Below are 20,080 nucleotides of genomic sequence, written 5' to 3'. Positions count from 1 at the left end.
GGGGGGACTCGTCTGTGGAAAATCTGTCTACAGCTGAAATTTTTAGATGCAGAAGTGTTGCTGAAATGTCTGATACATTCACATTCTTTTGTTAAGTAGCTTACAGGACTATCCTCTTAGCTACCAGATACCCAGCTCCTCTTTTTATTTTTTTTTTTAAGTCAAATAACATTCCTCCTTTTTTCCCCTTTATTTGTTATTTTCAGGAGTTTACACTTGTTTTGGGTTTTTTGTGTACAATTAGAAGATCTTCATTTTCATGGGCTTTTTTACTTTTTTCATCTACAATGTGGTTGTCCTTTTCAGCAGTCTTCTGCAACTTTATTTTATCTTTGGTGCATGCAGAGAAGCCTCTCATTGGCTGGTACCTTATTGATAATGATTTCCAAGTTTTCCCAGATTAATTTTCCATGGGGTAATTTTTCTCCAACACAACACAGCTCCAATTAAAGAAAAGAATGCCGAAGGTTAATGTATTTTATAACACAATTTAGAAATTAATTTTTGAAGTCCTTGTGTTTATATTTTAAATTTAGAATCTTATTTATACTTCAGTATCAGAAAAATAATGTGGTCAGTTTGAAAATTAGCAGTGGGGTATTTTCCAGCCACTGAAACGTGCCTGCCTAACGAAGGCAGAAGACTTGCTCACTAGATTTATTTTAAAGCAGTGCTGTTAGATATTCATAAATTAAAATGGCAGTTTTCAATGAGATACTTATTACTATTTTATTTGATATTTGTGAGATATCTGACCATTTAATATTTATCCTTTATTTCTCTGAGCTGATCTAATTGCACCTCTCTATTTTGCATTTATTTCTCTTTGCAAACACTACATTATTCACTCTCTCCTGTGCTTATTAAACAGTGCCACCTGCACCAAATGAAACAAAGCTTCTCCATCAATCTATCCCAGCTAAAGAACCCCGACTATATATTATAATTAATTGAAGCTCAATTGAACACTTGAGTCTGAACTAGATACAGTAACCTGAAAAAACATTAAAAAAATTAGGATGTACTTTAAAGAAATCTTTTAAATGAAAATGTTCACTCCAAACTGAGAACCTAACCTCGTACCAAGCACTCTTCATCAGCTCCGCACAGTACCTCAAGTAGCAATTAGCAGGTCCTTTAATTAATTAACTATTCCCTGTACATCACAGGGATTTTTGTGGCACTAACGTCATCCTCCATAAGTGAATACCAAATGCAGTCAATATTTTGTCACTCGGAGCCCTGCTCTGGACTACCTGAATGGCCACCGCCCGGCTGCGCGGCACCACTTCCCCGCCGGAGCAGGTAGGGAGCGGCGCGGGCTGCGCGGGGCGGCCGCCGGGGACGGGGAGCGGGGGCCACGGAGGGAGCCAGAGGGGAGGCAAAGGGGACCGGGCACGGGGAAACCTCCCGGCTGCAGCGAAGGAAAAGGACTGCACTGCCAAGCTCCCAGGGCTGGGGGCTCTGCTGCCCGGGTGCCCCCCGTGCCCTGCCCGCGCTCCCAGGGCTCGCCAAGGGCACAGGGCACCTCCCACCCAGCCGGGACACCGTGCCCGCCCCACACTTCCCAAACTTTCTGTACCTCACCGGGGCTGATTCCTTCCAAGGGCATTCTCATTGGGGAAAATATGAAGTCATTTTAAGGGAATTGCCATCTGAGGATGAGACACGAGATACGTATTGCTGGGTTGAAGATTTACAAAAGATGCAGTATGTAAATTTGTTTATATAAATATGGATAAGATATATCACAGTATGAGGCTCTGTGTGTGTGGATGAACATATGTGTGTGTATCCATCTCTCTATCTGCAGATTCAGACACAGACATATGTTATCATTTCTTAGAGGCAAATATCTGCAGAAATAATTCTTTGTGTTCAGTAGTTTTCTTTAGTGTGTGGTAAGTTCCTCTTCAGAGATTTCTGTGTTCAGGAAAGATCTTGTGAATGTAACGGACAGCATGATGAAATCAAATAAAGTATGCCTTGTATGATTTTGCAAGAATTATACATTAGCACTCTCTTTAAACATGTGTCATATTTTGAATTATGGAACCAACTTTATAGATAGTTTTAAAATAATAAATAATATATATTATGGACTTGTAGAAACAGACAGTAGAAATCTCAAGAAAGAAGAAAAAATTATTACTCAAATAATTTGAGATATTTGCCAAGTGATATTATAATTTTAAAACCCCACCACATTTAATTCGAACTCTTCATGAGGAGTAATATGTATTCAATTACTGAAAGATAGTAACTGATTCCAGTAAAATTTGCTATTTTGTAAGAGTGAGAGAAATTTCCATTTCCACCCCATGGACTCTTCTGCATCACTCTTCCTGCAACTTCAGTTAAAAAATTTTTGGCATGAGCAAAATATAAGTAAAAATATAAAGCTCAACTGCTAAGCTATGATTGTATCTCTGTTTTTGCTGTGTAAATCTGCTCTTATCAATAATTCACTATTCATGTTCTACAAAGACTCCGTCTTTACATTTTTAATTAGCACGTACAATTTTACAAAGGTAATTAGAAGAAGGGAAATACTAATCTCTGTACCTGGAGTCCCCATGTCACAATTTACTACACATTTTTTCCAGCAGCTTTGGCAAATGAATACTCTGTTTTGATACATCAATCTCAAACAAAGGTGGACTCCGAAGCAATTTTTCACTGTTCATTTCCCTGAACCTTTTGGGATATAAAGACTGGTGACCAAATACTTAACAGCCTGATCAATAGCCATTGACCGGCCCGAGCCCCTCGCACCCTAACAAGCACAGCTTGATCATGTATATTTGATCATGGAAAATTTCAAAGCACCCTCACACAGCAGAGCAAGTCTTGCCATGGCAGCTTTGTGCTATTCCTGAAGCACGTCCTTCCCGTGATTTAGCTTTGCCATTAATGGGAACTTACTGCACACACGTCTGATGAAGCTCAAGATCCCGAATTTCAGTGTTATATATCCACAGTATTTCATAGCTATGGTGAATATAAAACACCAGCCTCACATTTTAGGAGAGGAGACTCTGGATGTGCCTATGGATTCAATGGACCCCAGAGTGCAAATTTAAAAAGCCCTATCGTTATAAATCTTGCATTCCTGTTAAGTGTTGGCATGCACATTACACTGAGCTGTGTTAAGTTTATCTTAGTGGAAAAATTGCAGTAAAAACCTTTCCCTTGATATCCTTTATAAATACATGTTCACATATGTATAAAATAAAAAAATATTCAAGTTCACAGCTGTGTTAGCCCTCTGCCTTATTAATACCATGGAAAGAGATAAAGATCTAAGCAAAAAATATTTACAGTGAAAAATGTCTTTGCAGAACTTTATTATCATTTGTAAATCCACATCCAGTGTTTTTCATATAGGAATTTCAGTTTATCATTAAAATATAACACTGATGCTACATTTGTATAGCTGCCTTTTCTGCTTATAATCATAATGTTTATTCTAACTTTCTGGGTTTATTATTTTAGACAGATATCAGTTTAATTAGCTTAAGCTGTCATACTCTAATAAATACAGACGGGTTGCCTGGTTCGGGAGGAGGAAGGTGGCTGCAGATTTCAGGAGCAGAGACAGTTAATGCTTTGTACATTATCATGTAAACAGCAAAAGGACAAAAATAATTACCTGATAAACTTTCCATTTCTGACTCTCCCCTATATGCTTTCTGACCAATTTTTCTATAGAAAATCCATTCAAATTAGGCAAGTCCTCTAAATATCTGCAGCATCTGCTGGTTCAGACACCTTCCTTTATGCAGAGTACCATTTTCATATGATAATACATGTAATATGATATAGAATGACAGAATGCATGACAGTTGCCCATAATACATAGAAAGTCACTCAAAGGACAGAAGCGACATTTGGATAATTAGCATCCATTGGGCAGTCAATCATGCGAATAGAAAAAACTGCACAAAACCCACAATGGAGTTAGAAAACAAAAGGGACCCCAGCCAGTCTCAGGATTAACTGCTCTAAAGCGATCTAAATGCTTTTGTATCTAAAGAACTGAGGCTCCCAGGGCTGCCCTGTTCCCCTCTAGATACCCAGGGAACTAATTGTGGCGATCAAAGTTAAAGCATTCTCTCTTCTTTATAGACTGCTAAATACACAGAAAAATTATTTCTCCATTCGTGTTCATTAAACTATTTTAAAGTTAAAAAACTGATGCCACGTTCTTTTGCCAAGTGAAATGAGCTGGAGTATTGAGGTTGTCCTGCTTTTATGAGAATACAACAGCCCTTTTAATTTAAACTCTGTCTTTGTTTGATTAATATTGTTTTGCTGTTGTCCAGTCTGCTATCTCTTTCTTTTTGGATAACGAAGGCAATTGCCATTAAAAACTCTTGTGTGAGAAAAACCTGGAAACAGGAATAGAAATAATAATGATAATAACAAAGCCCATTAACAAAATTAAGCAGGAAAGGTCGCACAATTTCTTAGTAACTGCCACTTTATAAAATAAATAAAATATTTTGTCACTCAATATATGCAGCTCAGAATATTTCCTTTCCCCAGATTAGGTAGAAGATGAGGGCAGCATCCTTTAAAGCTCCATCTAACAGAAGAGAGAGAGAAAGAGAAGAGATACAGAGAGAGCCCCAGGATGTGGAAAGTCATGAAAATACCTACCCTGGAGACAGTATTCCCATAGGATCCTTTTCATACAAATTCCAACTTGCCTAATGCCCTTAATGAATGAAATAAAAAGAGAATTCAGAAAGGCCCATGCTGATGGCTCCTGCTGGAAAGTGTGTGGTTTAAGGCATAGCTGCAGCAGTTCTGGGAGGGCAGCGGCTCCGGTCCCCATCAGCCAGGCAGACAGGAATCACTGGGGCGAAATCTTCCCCTCACACATTTGCAATTGACTGGAAATAACACCACGACACCTTGGGATAATTGACGCCTTCTTACCTTTCGTTGTCCTTTGTAATTAATATTGGTGGATCTAGAGGTTTCTCCCAGGCACAGATAAGAGGAAGGTGGAAGGGGTGGGGAGAGAGCGCGTGTGTGCGTGAGTGTGTGCGTGAGTGTGTGCGAGAGAGACAGAGGGAGAGGGAAGGAGAGAGCAGAGAGCCTTTGGTTGTGTCTCTGCTTGGGGAATGGTGTGCTGGTGGATTCGTGGGGATGTGCACTGGGGGCTTTGCAAACCTCTGGAGTTCTAAAGGCAGACAGAAAGTGAGCGGTAGGATGAGCTGGACCTCCCCTGCCAGTCCTTACAGAGTTCCAGCAGCCGTGACCTTCAACCCCTGGCTGTGTGCGAGCCCCACCTGGAGCCCCTTGCCCGGCTGCTGTGCCAGCTCCACCCGGGAGCAGGACAGGGACAGCACAGGGAAGGAGGCAGGGAGACACTGAGATCAGAAGGGCTTTTCGCCCAGTCCAATGGGCCTCTGGTGACAAATCAATCACGGCCCCTTCAAACCAATGGTGCTGCCAGGCTGCAGCTCCCCAACCCTGCCCAGCCTCCCGGCTCCGGCTCCCCTGCGTGACACTCAGCTGATCACGGGGCTCCTCTCCGGGCAGGGCTGCTGTTCACAGCCTCACTTGGTCATTAGCAGCGTTCCTTCCCCGTCTCCCTATTGCTCTGTCTATACCTACCCTCTATTTATTTATTAAATACCGAAAACCAGTATTAGAAGGGGGATTGTGACACGCAGCAACACTTGTAAATAAGTTGGTATCTGTCTTCTTAAAAGCACCCAGATTTATTTATTTATTTTATACATTAGGAAGAGCTACCTGTTCTAATGTAATGAGGCAATGTGATCAATATAATCAGGGACAAAGAAAGGAGGCCTTGCAGGATGCTCACTGCACCTCCTCCTTCCCTTTATTTTACACGAATAAAGCTGGCTTCAGTGATTTTCTCCCACTGCACCCATACAACAGGAATTGTTCTTCAATTATCTTTTTTTGCAGACATTGGTTAAAATACAATTTTAGGTCCATTTTGAAGCTATGAGGCAGACCCTTAGCTGGAACAAATTTATATTGCTACTGAAATTCTCGAATTTTCAACACAAAATTGCTACTACATCCTAATAAGTACTTCTTTCAATACTAGCCTTATCTCAAATATCCGAAAAATGTTTTAAAGCAGTTAAAGAGAGAAACAGTAATATAAGAATAGTGCTTAAAAGTTTAGGAAGAACAAAGTACTCTTGCAGGTTTTGTGATCTTAGGAACTGCATTCTCTGTTCCCTCCTCTCTCCCTTCCTTGCCACCCCTCACCCTCACAAACCCTAATACAAAGGGGGAAAAAAATCAAAATGAGGTCTTAACAGAGCATGCACTGCTCTGTCTTAGTCCTCTCTAACCTTAATCCCCGGAACAGAATCCTCCTATAGCCAAAAAACCCCCAGAGTCCTGCACATCAAGGAGAAGGGAGCGGTCCCTCCCCATCCTGCCCACCTTTAGTGCCAACCTCGGCTCAAGGCTCCGCTGTCCCTGCAGCCAGAGAGGGCAGTGCACGTTTGTACTGCCAAATTTCCAGGCTGGCCATCCCAGAGCAGTGGCCAGGGTGGCGTGGGGCGGGCGGGAGGGCGATGGACACTGTGCAGAGCGGAGCTGGCTCTGCAGGCTCTGCAGGGAGAGCCTGGCGAGGCACAGTCACAGCTCCAGCACTGTGCGCCCGCGTGACCCCTGTCCTGCCGGCAGTGTCCCCTGTCCTGCCGGCAGCGAGCTGAGCCCAGGCAGGGCAGAGCACCCAGGCAGCAGCGTGGGTGCTCCACAGCCTGCAGCTGGAGACTGCTCGGGCTTTATCTTCAAAGCTGTCCTGTCAAAGACAAGGTCTTTTAAACATCAGAGGGATAAAGTTTCTGACTCTGAAGGGTTCGTTTTCCTCTCGGTTTTCCTCAGTCAGAAGCTAAGCCCACCCGACCCCCCTGTGAGCTGGCTCTGGGATTGCTGCCCTGCTCCTTGCCCCGTGATTTGGGGGTGCTCCTACAGAGCAATCTTGATTTGCTCACTGTTTGTTGAGTTCAGTTTTCTGTTACTTCTTTCTTCCATCTCACGTGTCTTGAGGCTTTTGCTGTGTGGCAGTGAATTGAATCTTATGAACTTAAAAGAAAATTGTGGTTGGGACCTGGAGAATATTCATCTGTTGCAGAAAATGCTGAAGTCTGAACGTGTGAGAATTGAACTAATGAGTTTTCCCCTCATTCCAGTCCCTCAGTCTCTTTTTTAGCCATACCTTAATTGCAGTGTTTTCTGACAAAATGATCTTAGCTCCTAAAATTTTAAATGTGTGTCTTCATTTCATTGCTTGTACTTCCTTCTACCAACACAACAAAAGAAATTAAGATGATTTACAAAATAATGTGCTGTTCTGTCATCTTACTGTCAATAAATAAGTACTACACCTAAATCTAGTTGATTTCTAAAATGAAAATTCATTACATTTCTGGAAACTTGAACAATCAGCTCCATGCATTTTAATTAGATTGCCTGTTTTTTCATTTATTACTAATACAGTCCTCTTAACTATGATTTATTTGTTAAACAAAGTGCCATAATCCGTCACTTATTCATCTTAATTTCAGCAAAATTAAAGTAGTCGCTGTTATATTACACCTAATTGCACTCGCAATGAAAAGAACGGAGATGTTAATCAAAATAAATTGAAGATAAACAATAAAATCATTAAATCTTTGCTGCAGTAAGTGTAACTAATCAGTTTTGACTTGAAGCGACCGAACACAAATAATGAATCTGTCAGTGAAGACGCGCTCATTAAATCCAGCCCGGCCCCGCACCCCCGGCTCCGAGGGGACAGCAGGGACACCGGGGCACCTGGGACAGCGCTCGGGGCTGGGCTGCCCACCCACTGCCCCGTGCTGAGGCCAGGATGACACGCCACAGGTACGCAGGAACTCCGGGAAGCACCGCCAGGAACACCCTTTGTTTGGTTCAGCACCAGCAGGTCAGGGAGCACAAACAGGGGGAGAGGGGAAGGAAACCCAGAAATTCAGAGAGAGGAAGCCCTTGGGTTTCAAACTTATTAGAACTATTAGTTTCACAGCAGACCAATGAAGTTGGCCTTGTGTTAAATGATATATGCTAAATAATATGTCTTGCACCAGTACAGGATGCTGATTGCAGCCCTGAGCTGTCCCCACGGGGCAGGGACAATGCCTGGATTAGCAACAGAAGCTGTTCATGGACTCATTGTCCTTCCACCATTCCCACTTCTGGCCTCCCCACCTCATTACAGGGGCCCAACTGGGCACTCCACCTATTTCCAGATATGTTGGTACCCTGGCAAGGAGTCCTGTGTCTGAGCAGCCTGGTGAGCCGAGCTAGAGCAATCAACACGTTCTACTTCAGCTTTTAAATTGTTTATTTAATGATTTCAGTTTCCCCAGTGGAGTATTTGGGAGAAATCACTGGTGAGCAGGAATTCATGTGGCAAGGAGCAATTCCTCTTAAAACAGTTTTGTGTGCTGTGCTTTTGTCTGCCCTGAGCCAGCACGGAGTGCAGGCAGAACATACAGGCAGTGGCCCTTGGCTTCAGCCACTCTGAACCAGCCCGGTATTTGCTGAACAGTCATCAGTTCCTAAATGGAAGATATTGCTTTGTATTTTTATGTTTTCCCTCCCTCTATTTTATCAATCATTTTGCTTTTTTACAAATCTCACTGTCCTTTGTCTAAGTCATTTACTTAAGCAATATAATTCAGCTTACAATGTTGATCAGCAGGAAGGATGTCTGCCTTGCTCCTGGAATCACAACATAACCAATTAACATTTCACAATGCTAATGCTTTCTACTGCATACTGAACAGTGGTCACTACAAATCATACAGGGATGTTTAACAGTTAATATGCTCTAGCTCGAGTACATCAGGGACTTACACATATTTTTATTTTTTATTATCTTTGGATAAGAATCAGACAAGATAACCCAGTGCCCTCCAAGCAGAAGGCTAATTTCAGCTCAGTTTTCTTCTTTCTTTCTCTGGGTATAGTTCATATTTGGGCCATATCAAAAGACAGTGATCATGGGACAACAAGGTTTCACAGCCCAAATCCAGGGTTGAATGACTACTGAGCAAGTCTTTTCCCCTCTATTTTTTTCATGCTAGTGAGATTTGATATCTGTGAATAATAACCTTTTAAATAAAAAGTCTGGCTGGTGGACCTTACATTTAGTTTCTGTTCTGCATCTTTCCAGCATTTATAATGTTTAACCTGGGACTTGACGTCTCTCAAGGCACTCATTTGGAATGATTTATATGGGCTTTGTTAGTTCAGTAGCAGGTGGGTAATTCCAGAAATTAAATATTACCTGTTTTTTACTGATATAACTATAAGCACTTAACAGAAGTAGTAAATATTACTATTACTAATTTCTAGAAAAGGCAATAAAAATACAGACTGAAAAGTGGCTGGCAGAACAGGAGCCAGGTAATGATAAAAAATTACCCAAAGGATGGACCTGATCCCTCATTAGTCAGAAACTCCTCCTGAGTGCAGTGAAAATCTGCCTTGCATGGAAACGGTCGAGGGCTCTGGAGCTGTGGAGTGGCCTGTGCAGAGTTAGCCTGGGAATCTCATTCCAGTGGCTTTCAGCAGGTCTCTCCAAAACCTTCCCCAGTGGGAGTGGCACTAATTGCCCCGTGTCGGGAGCTCTGCAGAGCAGCTCAGCACTGAGTGGGCCCTGGCGAGGGCAGTCCCTGTGCTGCCTGGGGGTCCCAGTGCAGGACAGGGGCTCTTCCTTCACCCCTGCTGCACCTTTCTGAGCCAGGAGGCTGCAATATTCAGGCCTCTCAGTGTACGACCTTCTGCTTGCTCCATACTTTAACTATCCTTTGTCGTCGTCTTTGTTTTGTTTTGTTTTTAATGTAAAGTGTTTTGGACGTTCTTCAAGTAAAATGCATTTTCAAACCAGAAGCATTTTCAGACCATCCCTGGTGAGGAACCTGAATGACATGCAGTATGTACACAGTGGTTAAGGAATGAACAGGGAAAGCCTGCAGAGCAGGAAAGATGGGAGGAATTGTCTTTAGTCCCATTCTGAACAGCAGATGATGGTGAGATATCTACGAAGACATTTCAAGAAGACAAAGTGAGATTTCAGTTCAAATAGAAGACAGGTTTGGAATAAATAAGTGGATCTGACAGTTGGCAACATAGGGATGATAGTGAATCTGTGTTTGACTATGAGATTACATCAAAATAAGATTGGATTGGAAGGGGGAGAAGGCAGCAAAAATATAACTTTGCTAAATACCTTCAGAGAGTTGGAGATGTGATGTCAGGATGAAGGATAAATGAAGAAATTATTAGAGATGCAACTGAAGAACCATGAAAAGACAGGGTCAGGGAAATCAAGGACAAGATGTCAAAATCTAGAACTGAGTCAACAATTCTGAACGACGAAATGTAAAGGCAGATGCCATTGGAATGGCAGCTCTCAGCTTTCACAGAGCAGTCTGGGCTGTGCATGGATCAGACTAGTGCAGGTATTCACCATCAGAGTGCTGGTCTGGGTGCAAGTACAAAGTCAATTCTGGGTTTGAACCCCCTCCCCAGATGGACACACGGCCGTGGGTTTATGCCCCTGTGCAGCACCAGCTGGGGGCCAGGCAGTGACTGCAGGGAGCAGCACACCCACATCAACTCTGACACAGGGTAGCAAGGGAGGTAACACAGGGGGGATTCTGCAGAAATACAAACATATTCGGCTGTATCAGAATGTAATTTTGAGTGTAATGATGTAACAGATTATAGTCTTGACAAAGGAATAGAATTAATTTGAGTGCCGGGACCTCTCAGTTATGGAACGTTAATTACACAAACTTGAGCAACATGTGCTTCCCTGAGAAACGCTGCACGCTCCCTTTCCCCAAATGTTTTTCAAAATATGCTTTGCTTTTTTTCAATGAACTACTGGATATACTACTGGTTTTTCCATTACCACTTTCTAACATGATTCATAAGTTACTATAATTTCCTTTAACAGAGGTAAATACCCAGTCTGATTTCACTTTGCACAAGGAATTAAAATTTAAGCGAGCAGTGTCAAGTTTTGACACTGTAAAACAGACAGTCCTCCCCTCAGACAAAATCCAAAGATCCTGAAGTCCTTCAGGAGCTTTGTGGCCCGTGATGAAGTGTGCAACAGAGAACACAAAGGTGGGAAAATTCATGTCTTTGCTGGTCACCTTATACCATCCTTAGGTTCCTTTCCAACAGTTTGTGGTTATCTTATAGATCACCACTGACTCAAAAACATCAGTCTCTTACAGGTTCACTTTACAAACCACAGAACTTTGCCACCTACTTTGCTGGTTCTGTAAACATTTCACTCTACAAGGACAGCATTATCTAATCTCTAAACTGCAACCTAACTGTGAAAAGCAGTGTCTTCTGCAGCCACCCAGGAGAACGTTGAACGCCACACTGCATCAGGAGCCCAGCTAACCCTGCAGCCTGGCCCCAGAAAGGGTGAGCCCTGGCAGAATCCCCAGGACGTTCTCCAGGGGAAACCCTTCTCAGCTGCAGGTAGGAGGGAGGTGGCTCATTCCTCCTCACCTGTGTAGTAGTTGGTGGTAGTTAGTATCCTATAACTGTATATCTCCAAGCCACCTAAGCTCCCACTCCTATGGAGAGCAAAAGGCACTCGAGGGAGGGCTGACTGCCCCAGGTTTGGGGGAGCCCAGGCCCTGGGGTGGTGTGTTTGCACTACAACTCCAAGGCAGGGCAGCGAGCCCAGGCTGCTCTGGGTCTGTCCCAGTGCACCCCTCAGCTCAGGCAGCCCAGCCCCACACCACATCAGACACGTGCCTTTATTTTCTGTTCTCCTACTTGCTTCCTCTGCGGCCATTTTTAGCTGGAAACAAGGACATTTGAAAACATTTAAGCAGCTTTGTAGATATGTTGGAAGTCGTTATACTGGGGGGCTGGAGAGCAGGTTCTTTCGGGAGGGGTCTCAATTCTGATCACATCATCCTAACCTAGGGGATGGGCAACTGTTCAAACTGGTTTTTGTTGGGTATGTACATGGACCTCTGTGCTGACATTTCCAGAACTACCCTTCACACCTTTTAGAGGATAAATGCTCTCTGCTTTACTAGAGGTACTGATTTTAATCAGATTGTCTATTCTTGGTGGTAGTTCAGAAATTTCTTCTGAAATCCCCTTAGAATTTATTTATTTACTTTCCAGTCCTAGGAGCCTATTTTTATTTAATTTATGAATTTGTTCCAGCACATCTTTTAATTCCTGTGTTTGACAAAACCTCCTCTATATTACATAACAGGAGGAAATTTGGTGTATCTATTTTCCCCTAAATTCTGTGTGGAAATGCTAATGCAAACAAGTCATTTACCTTCATTTCAGTGCCTCTGTATTCTCATTAGCTTTCTTACTTTTCTACCAAATAGCCCACTGGACTTATAAAATCTCTTGCAGACTTGCTGCTTCTTAATACTTGAGAAAATCTTGTTTTCATGTCAGGCTATCTGCTCCTCAAATCCTCTGTCATCCTTCTAATCTCCACTGTGTCTTAGCCACTGTATTTTATCCCCCTTGACTTCACAAGTTAAAATTCTACCTTCAGAAAAATACATTTTTGACTATACAAACTTGTTGAACCTTCCCATAGCCCTATGGCCCATTTTTGCTTGTCAGCTTCCTTTTTTGTTTGGGATTATGCTGCCTCCTGTTACACTGTTATGGTTGCTCAAGTAGCCTCCATGCTGAGTCTAAGGATTTTAATTTCCTCACTTCTGACTTTAGGGTCTTTTTAACTAGCTTCCTCATTTTTTGTACAATCTCTCCCCTGAGGATGTTGAAGTTAATTATATTGTGGTCACTATTACTTAGTGGTTCAACTTTACTTACTTTATAAACTAACTCCTGTGTATTACTTGAGAGGCTTTTCTTGACTTAGTTCTTTATAGCTCTGCGATTACAACAACTAACATATGTATCAAAACATTTTTAACATCCTAGCAGAACTAACTGGAAAGCCTAGAAAAAGGCAAGTGCTTCCAGGGGAATTAATAGCAAGGACCAGGAGCACTAACCCTGCTGAAATGCCACCCAGCCTTCATTAACTGTGGGACTAGAACAAATCAAACCCTTTAACGACGGCTCCATTTGGAGGCAGCAGGACAGGAGCACTCTGGTATCCCCACCTTATAATTTTAAATTATACCACAAAAGTGTCAGAACCAGATTCAAAAGAGCATTTCCAGCAGGACCTTCCCCCCATTTTAGAGAAAGGAAATGTATTTGCTGGCTTGCAACCCTGCCTGCTGCAGTTTACTATTAAAAGTGTCTCCACTGAATTGGGAATAGGTTGGCATTTCCTAGTTCATGGTATCACCTCATTATAACTTGATCTCGTACAGTTGCAGTAATTACATAAATAAAACTGGCTTTTTGCGAAGTATAAAATGAGTGACAAGGTTTAAGGAAGTGCACTTTGGTTTATGTTTGGGGTTTTTCTACCCCCCAATATGGAATGGAATCATTAGCATCAAAGATCTAATTAAAGTAACATCTAAAAATAAAGTAGCAATCTTATTTTTCTGAAACAATACCTATGGTTCCAGAAGAAAGCTCTCCTGTACTGTGAACTTGCAGTCTGCCAAGATTGCTACATGTTTTAAAAAATTAAGTAAACAACAGACACTGATAAATGACAATAAACAGACAATCCCCAAGTTGGTCAGGAAGCCCTGAATTCTTTAATAAAATGAGCAGGGCTCTTCCCCCTCCAGGTCCTGGACAGGAGGCACATCTCATCTGACCTTCTGGGACAAAAGGGGAGCACAAACCAGAGCGGACAGGCCTGGAACTTGCTCACCCTTGTATCAATCAGGGCAGCATTGCTGATGCCTCCTGACCATCAGTGGGCAATCAGTGACAGGAACTGGGGGGCCACCAGCTCCATTTGCTGGCTGTCAGTTCACAACAGCTACTGGCTGCCCAGAACCAGCTCTGGCCAGAAAGGTACGTTGGAATGTCATGGTTCAGCAATCACACGGAATTACACTCACATAAAATGAGTATAAATTACATAAGACTCAGGCCCCTACTATCTAATAATTGTTGTGCTGTTGAAGATTGTAATAATTTGCATATTTGATCAGTTTTCCACATAGCCATATGAATTAAATCTTGATTTTAACATTAGGTAGCTCAGTTTTGATATCAACACATACTTTCTCATTGTTAAAACAACCACCTTACATCACAGAAGTGCTATTTGATGTTTTCTGAATAACAATTTAAAAATAATAGCTTATGACAACATGTTGTCTGATGACAGCTTAATAAGTAGTGGGCCATCAATAGTTATCATGTTCCCCCATCCTATGGCAGAAAGGATAAGCAGATTCCCCCTTAGAAGGGCAGTGAAGCTGACACTGCCAGTGGTCTTTTGATATCTGGTGATTGTAGTGATTATATTTGAAGCCCGGCTCAAAACATGCTTTAATTTTATATAAAAAAGTTGTTGTAATTGCTACTGAAAACTCAAGAAGGACAAACCTGAAATTAGGATCCCATCAACTCTGTGAGACAAGGAAAACCCAGAGAAAATAACACAGCTTACGCCAACATTTCATACAAGATTTTATTGTTTTTATTTTTAAAAAGAGTGTAACAAAATATAAAATCATGTTTCAAATAACAAACGTGACCAAGTGAGAAATGCTGTGTTTTATAAATTCCTTGTTCTTTTGTCCATTCATTCGTTTGTTCACACCTTCCTTTCTTACTTCTTTTGTTACCTCTTTCTTTTTCCTTCCCTTCCTTTCATGCTCTCTGAGTTCACCAGCTTAAGCCAGGCACTTCTGTACAAGAGTTTAGTATCATCTGAAGTAAGTACTTCCCTCTGCTCCAACAACTTACGTCTTGCTGTTCTGGATTTCTCCTAAGTATCCTTGTTCTTCCAGGCTCATTAGTAACTTAGAGGGACTTGAATGTAGCAGTCTGATTTACATCAGTGATCTTATTCCTTTCAGCTCAGGAGGGTTGTCTTTTCTGTGACAAAGGCTATCGCACATATGAATAACTATTTTCATACTGGGCTTTTTTTTTGTCTGGCTGGAGTCACACCATCATAGATTTTGCCTCACAAACCTGCCTGTGCTTTATAGAGCAATAACGGTGCAGTCAGCACTCTGCCATCACAGCACGGGGAACAGAGAAGAGGAACTTAGGTCAGTTGCTTCTTTTTTTATTGGCACATGAAATAGTGTCTTCAACAGCTTCAGAGCAAGAACCAGCCAGGCAGTGTGTTTGTGTGGGAAGGCTGTGCTGTTCCAAGGAGCTACAGCCAGAGGATTTCTGCTGGATGCAAGGAGGGACACACAAACCACCCAGGAAAGCAAATCACTGAGTGGGTAACCCACTGTTATTACCTACCTAGTGCTAATTGAAAGCTGCTTGGGTGAAAATTTGGAGAATGAAATATGTGTGAGACATTATCAGGTAGCACAAACACAGGAGTTCTGTTAACTCTGGCAGCCTGCAGGATGGGGAGGATAAATCTGCAAAGCCAATCCCATCCAGTTAGAACTGTATCAAAACCAGTCAGGACCAGTGCTGCAGACCCTTGCTGTGCCTCAGAAAGACAGGTATTTCATGCTTTTCAGAAGATTGGAGTGCTCCACTACAGCCTTCCTCCCCTCCTTCTCTGTGTTCTTCCTTTAGTCCCCCTCCTGGTACCTTGGGTAACACGCACGGGGGTGTTCATGGGCCAGCTCGAGGTGCTTTGGGGGTTTTAGTCCCTCGGGTCTGCAGCTAATACAGAAAGCTCTACAGAGTGCTTCTGGCTTCAAACTTGGACTTGCATCATCTTCAGCAAATCAAAGTTGACCTGTGAGGAATATGGCACATGGAAGGTTTGACCTGAACATGACACAGGATGTACAGAAAAAACGTGGTCCCAAAATAGGGTTCCCTTGCAGCCAGTCACGGGTTGTTTCCAAGGACATGCAGTAGCCCTCACTAGTTGCTACCAATATTCATATTTATGGTTTTGTGTATTGATAAGAATCATTTCTTCATAAAAACCTGTTCTTTTCCAGCAGTCTCAGTTGAATAGTGATGGACATTGATACTTGGAGGCATGCAAACTATATAAGACAAACGTGCATTGCTAGAAATAGGGATGCATTTCTGCTAAAACAGAATGTAACATTTTCAGATATATTATAGTAATTGTCTGTAAGAAAAGAACTTGACAACCTATAGAAATCTTCAAAACTTCGAGTGTAAATTTTGAAAATGTCAGATAAAGTATGGTTAAAGAAAACATCTTCAATTTAAAAATGCACTTACAAAATGTATTACCATATACAGTTCTAATTTAATTTTACTTTGGTAGGTAATTGTCTCTTTATGAAGAAAATGTGAAGTTGCCATGCTGAAGGCAATAATGAAATATGGGTCTTCAAGACAAAAACTGCTGTTCTTGGCTGGAGAGTGCTCTGAGGCAAAGGTGATGGTAAAAGCTGAAGACATTTATAACAGGAAGAATTTCTGAAATGATAAAAGATTACATGATACAGGCAAACAGAGCAGGTGAGAATAAAAGTGCTTGTGGGGAAGATGCTGGCAGGAGACTATGAAAACTGTGCCTGCTTGCACCAAATATGTAACAACCAACAAAGGGTGCCCACTCTTTTACCACAATACTTCTCTAAGCACTGACCCCTTGATGCTGAATTGGCTACTTCTCTCTTATGCAAACAATGGAAATAAGTAAAGAGAAAAAAAATTCTGACAGGAAAATCACTGCACAGTTCAAGACAAAGAATAAGTAGCTGTCATGGCCATTTTGCTGGTTTCCCCATAAAATTAAATAACCAATTCTTGTTAATCATAAGATATTCTGATGGGGAAGATGTCATCTGTTGAGAGAAATGTTTGCCATATTTAGATCTCCTTTCACTAAAAAATGAAGAGGTCATTTCAGGTCAATCATCCAGGGCTCTTTTCTTTAGGGGAATGACTCTCCAGCATGGCTCATTATATTAAAGGATTTCATGGGCCTGAGTTACAGCTATTGGTATAATCACAGGTATCAGAAATAAGAATAGTTATTTCTTATTTCTTTGTGAATGGAAAATGAAAAGGTCATTCAGTGTATGGTACTTCAAACACTTGAAAGGGAAGGTATTTTACTGCTTACTTAGCTTTTTAAAGGAAGCCTACAGAGGGTGGAAGCAAGGACAGGTAGCCTGAGAGGAATGCAGAGAAATTGTCTGAAAAGCCAGGGATCAGGGTAGGAAAGCTATAGCCTTGAGAGAATTAAATCTGGCCAGAGACATCAAGGGCAACAAGGAAAACTTCTATAGGTACATCAATAAAAGGAAGAGTGGGGCAAATGTGGGTCCTCTCAGGACGGAGAGGGGGACGTGGCTGCCCAGGACACGCCCAAATCTGAGGGAAGCAGTGGCTTTCTGTGCTGGGCAAGATCATGGAACACATACTTTTGGAAACTCTGCTAAGGCACAGCAAAACCAGGGAGGCGCTTGGTGACAGCCAACAGGGAATTGTGGTCAGTGGCTGGGCTCAATGTCCAAGTGGAGACCAGTGCTCAGTCCCCCAAAAGCTGCTACTCAGAAGCAGCACTTGAGGCTGAGAAAATATATTAATTTATTGGAGGCTGGGAGAGAATTCTACGCGCATCCACATTCTTACACTCTTACTTAAACATCTGCCAGTCTCCAGTTTGGGAGACAGAATGCTTTTGATTTAACTCTTTGGTTATGTCCTTATAACTGGATTTTTTTTTCTTTCTTCTTTTTTTTGATCAGTTTTCCTATTTTATTCTGTATTTGTCATAAATCGGTTTCACCCTGTGCAACTACCTCTACAGATTATTGTTTCTCAACTTGTGATGGAAAACAAGTCACTGTAGTCCATTCCACCCATGTAAGTAGGTACACAGGCTGATTTAAACATCTCCCATGTTTCAGGGCATAAATAAATGTCTCTGAGGTTAACCAGCTATCCTAACAATGCCTGGTGAATCCCAGTTTGGGAGCATTGAGAACAGGCTTTTCTCTAAAGCAACATATGTGAACACTTCCAATGTTTGCAATGATCTGATCCGTAACTCATGAGGCTTATTGTTTGATAACCACAAGAATTACAAACTTGAGGCTGATGGAGTAATTTCTGCTTCACGTTTAGGAAATATCTTTAATAAGCTTTCCATCAGTTTATACACATTGGTAGAGATTTTCCTAATATTCAGCCACTGAGAAATTAGGAAAAACGCACATGAACATTATAATCAATATTAGTCAGGTAGCAGGATATTCTATTTCAAGGTATAACCTTTTAGATGAAGCTTTACCATTGATCTCTAAAGTGAGCATTTTCCCCCTGCCACTCCCAGTGGCTGAGCTGCAGCAGGGACAATCTCCCCAGTACACTCGGGTGACAGGATGCTCCAGAAGGGCTGTCACCGCAGGAGAGGGAACAGTAACTGTGTTCTCATGTAGATTGGCTGCTGGGGGTGTGTTACAGATGAAAATACGGGCTCAGCCACGCTCCCCAAATCCTTCCTGGAGTGCACAGTATCAGACCTCTATTTCTGTGGTATTGAACTAAGACTTTCGGGTCAATCTGGAAGCATCCTAAGGCTTTCACCAAGCTTTTAATTCCTGGATTATTTTCTTCTGGCTGAAGTTTCCCTTCTGCTTCCCTTTTGTTTGCTATTAATGCTCCATCTCTTCTGGGAGGGCGACTCAGAGTTAATCAGCTCATCTATTCTGAGGCAGTGCAGCCCAGGCCAGGCCAGCAGGCACTGCTGGAACCCTCGGCTGTCCTCGGGGGCTTCGCTGTCCCCGCTGCCCTGTCACTGGGACACAATTACCACCGACCAGCAGGCCCCCTGCAGACAGGGGCACCAGCAGCACGACGGCACAGAATGGGACCTGGGGGACCTAATGAGCTGCTTGTTTACATAAGTACACCAGGTAAAGCAGGGGAAAAAAACCACTCCACAGCTTGGAACACAAATTAGGCGGATAGAGAGGAGAACTCCCTGCACTTGAACAGGAACATCTACATCACGTTTAACATTTTTGTTTTCCCGTCGGCTTCTGCAGAGAAAATAGTTTTCACGATTTGAATAAATATTTAAATATTCAGCACCTATTTAGTTGAAATTTTGAATGAACGCTCCTATTTTATTATTGACATTTGGAGAGTACAAGCCGTGTTCTGTACTCTGCATTCTGGAATATACCTGACTTTGCTTGTTTCATATATACAAAATAAAGTGGAGTGCACATACAAATTCCATATGGAGAGTCTGCTTTATCCTTTAACTAGAATAAATTCTGGACGCTCATCCTCTTGTCACCTTTCTGGTTTCCTCTGACCTTGCATTACCAGATTTGCAAGCTCACATCTGTTTTATTAGGCACTCTTTTAAACTGGAGTTTCCACAGAATGAATTTGCAATGCTCGTGTTGCCAGACCCATTGCTGCATCTTCTGCAGCAAGGACAGAACCTTATAATTTCCATACACATTCCCATTTATTTTTATTAATCTAACTCCTCTTTATTAACTGTGAGCTTGGGGTAGGTCATCCTCTTCTTGAAACACACAACCATATTGTTTTCAGACTGATTGTCTCATGCTTATCACATAACCTATGTGCCTGTAACACTTCCTGCTCAGAAGTTCAGGCATACACCTGCACAAGATCCAGGATCAGTCACCTACAAAATAGATATTTCACCGAGACATATTTAAATGAAGTTATCAAACACTAATTTTGCAGCCATTTTTCCTGGCATTTGTTAGTTATCAGCCACTATCAGTTAGTTCATCCACCACCTCAGCTATCCAGTCCAGTTCTCAAAATCCAACTTTTATACCCTATTTTTCCCCCATGCTGGGGCGAATGCATCCTTGTTAACCACTCATTTACTCTGTGAGAGGATTTAAATTGCTCATTTGAATCACCCAGCACTTTATTCCTTAGTATGTCCGGTCTAAAAACCATCAAATATAAACCAGCCTACTACTCTTGCACACTACATTATCCACATTAAACATTCACTAGA

At 42.1% G+C, this 20,080-nt stretch overlaps 1 protein-coding gene across 4 annotated transcripts in view; it reads right to left on the bottom strand.

Moving 5' to 3' along the window:
• Positions 1–20,080, bottom strand: part of LHX2 (LIM homeobox 2) — a 50,584-nt gene that overhangs the window by 28,685 nt on the left and 1,819 nt on the right. For 2 of the 4 annotated variants that reach the window (XM_027741407.2, XM_027741410.2), the window contains exon 1: positions 4,945–5,058. The exons of the other annotated variants lie outside the window; for them this stretch is intronic. The gene's annotated coding sequence lies outside the window, so the exon portion shown is untranslated. Of the gene's footprint in view, positions 1–4,944; positions 5,059–20,080 lie in introns of those variants that run through there. 4 annotated transcript variants of the gene reach the window in all.

This window comes from Pipra filicauda, unplaced genomic scaffold (assembly GCF_003945595.2).
Source record: "Pipra filicauda isolate LSUMZ 115617 unplaced genomic scaffold, ASM394559v2 scaffold100_size2392355_pilon, whole genome shotgun sequence".
NCBI lineage: Eukaryota > Metazoa > Chordata > Aves > Passeriformes > Pipridae > Pipra > Pipra filicauda.
The sequence above is the reverse complement of the archived record's forward strand: the minus strand, read 5'-3'. Positions and strand labels throughout refer to the sequence as shown.